Source organism: Propithecus coquereli, unplaced genomic scaffold (assembly GCF_000956105.1).
Source record: "Propithecus coquereli isolate 6110/MARCELLA unplaced genomic scaffold, Pcoq_1.0 Scaffold666, whole genome shotgun sequence".
NCBI lineage: Eukaryota > Metazoa > Chordata > Mammalia > Primates > Indriidae > Propithecus > Propithecus coquereli.
In genome coordinates, this window is record NW_012152685.1 from 89,482 (window position 1) to 91,928 (window position 2,447).

The following is a 2,447-nucleotide window of genomic DNA, read 5'->3' on the forward strand; positions in this document are numbered from 1 at the left end:
AAATATTTTGAAATATTCTAGAACTGTGGTCCCCAGCCCCTGGGCTGCAGACCTCTACTGGTCCATGGCCTGTTAGGAACTGGGCCGCACAGTAGGAGGTGAGCGGCGGGTGAGAGAAGCTTCATCTATATTTACAGCTGTTGCATATCACTTGCTATATTCCCTCCAGTGGGTGGAATAATTGTCTTCCATGAAACCAGTCCCCAGTGCCAGAAAGGCTGGGGACCACTGTCCTAAAACATGTAACCAAGCAGTCTCTGTTTGTACATGTCTAATAGACACTTCATTTACATCACACAGTAGTAAATTTTATAATGAAAATATTGTGTCAGTCTATTATTTTGGCTGTTTTTTCTTAATGCAGAAATAAGTGAAATTTTTGTTTTTAATAAATTCAATATTTATGAATAGCTTATGAATAGTAAAATCACATCCTTAGAGTTTCACTAAAAATAATTTAAATATTGTCATTTTAGTCAGCTGTTTAATGTTATATGGGTAACCATCAACTCAGTATCCATTGGCCTATTTCCTCTCCAAATACCTGTCATTGTGTAGACACAGTCAAAATATCATTCACTCATTCATTTATTCATTCATCAATGTGGCAAATATTTTTGGGGACAATTCTGGGTCAGGGGCTAGGTGACTGAAGGAATTTATAGATGCATGGTAGCTGCTGCCATTCAAGAAGCTGACAAACAATAAGGAAGACAAAAACCATATTTAAATGACTATGTTGCGCTGTAGAGTGGGAATTACACCATGTGAGGGATACAGAAAGCTGTTGTGCTCAGAGGGAAAAATTTTTGAGTATCAGGGAATAAAAGTGAAGAAGGCAAAATTGAACTGGACTTTGATAGTTGGAAATTATTAGGAAGAACATCATTGATGGATAAAACAATATGAGCAAATGTATGGAAACAGGGAGAAATATCTTGGAGATTTTAGGAAAAAGTTTAGTACAATAGAAGTTGAAAAGTTGGAGTTGATTCAGAAAACGTGTGGTAGGGCTGCATTTAAGAGTCCTTACCTTATTTTATTGACAATTTTGTAGTACATAGCTAAAGAAAAGTAATAGAAAAGTAGCTAATGTACAGTAATTTGGCTACAGCCATGTCTGGTATAGAGTAGGAAAGGAGTTATAGATGGAGGAGCATCATTTTGGAGGCACTTATAGTAATCCAGATGAAAAATAACAAGGCTGAAACTGAGGGAGTGGTAGAACTAATGAAAAGGAAGAGATGGATCGTGAGACATTTACTTTGCATAATGCTTGGGATTTGGCAACTGATTTGTTGTGAAGGTCACAAGAATAAAACTTTAATCTTAAGGGACTAAGGCCATGGTGGTGTCATTAACAGGAAAAGAAGAAGGCAGATTATGGTTGAAAGAAGTAAAGAAAAATACACTCATTTCATTTTAAGGTATATTGAGCTTGAATGTCAATTGAATAGCCCCATAAAATAAATCTAGCAGCAATAAGAATATAACTCTCAAAAGAAATTAAACCAGAGGGAAAGAGATATTAATTAAATTGACAGAAATGGATGGATCGAGAGGACAGAACCAGAGAAGTTCATGCAGAGGACCTATGAAGATGTCCATACATAAATGCAGAGAGGAGCAAAAAGCACGAGAAAAGTAGTTAGGGATTTCAGGCCATCAGGAGTAATTAAAAACTAAGATAAAGTCATTGGATTTAGGGGTTAAGATGTCATTTGTGAATCTCAGAAGGACAGATTTTTCATCAGTATTAAGATACATATGCAAAGACTTGCAAATCCATAGGTAGCTGAGAGAAAGAAGGGAGGCTAAGATTGAAAAATGGATCTGAGAGGCACTGCAGGCTGAATTCCACAGTGATGTGCGAATGTGAATGGAAAACCACCAGGAGAGCAATTAAAGACTCCAAAACAAACAAAGGAAAAACCAATTGGGTAGGGTGCTGAAGGTGGGAGACTAGTCTATCAGGTTTTTGGCAATTCATCCTTAGAGAGGCAGCGGCCTCCGAGCTGGCAAAAAGGTACAAGGGGAAGGGAGCAAAACAGTGTCTGGTGCATGGTTTATGACAAAGGGAGATTAAAAACAGGTTTGGATGGCTTTAGACTTCTCAATGAGATCTAGGCAAGATTATCTGCTGAGAGTGAGGAATACTGGCTAGGGAAATAGGTTTTATCCAAAAGGAATACTGAAGTTGTTTCAAACTACTAGTACGAAAATCAGTTTAAGATGACAATAATTTCAATTGTGTTTTGTGCTTCTGAGCTTGATGTGATTGATTCACCATTTTCAGACGTGGCTAATTGAGATTTACTTTGTTCCAGGCGGTGTGGCTACAGCAAAGCAAAGCAAGATCCAGAAGAGGAAAAGATGCATTTTCATAATGGGCATAGTAAGCAAATTGTAAAAAAATAAAAACAAAATAAAATAGGGAAGGCTTTATT

The 2,447-nt window shown here is 37.2% G+C and overlaps 1 protein-coding gene across 1 annotated transcript in view; it reads left to right on the forward strand.

Moving 5' to 3' along the window:
- LOC105823291 (ephrin type-A receptor 5-like) overlaps positions 1–2,447 on the forward strand; it is a gene marked incomplete at its 5' end in the record, with an annotated part of 143,922 nt that overhangs the window by 80,546 nt on the left and 60,929 nt on the right. The window lies entirely within an intron of this gene.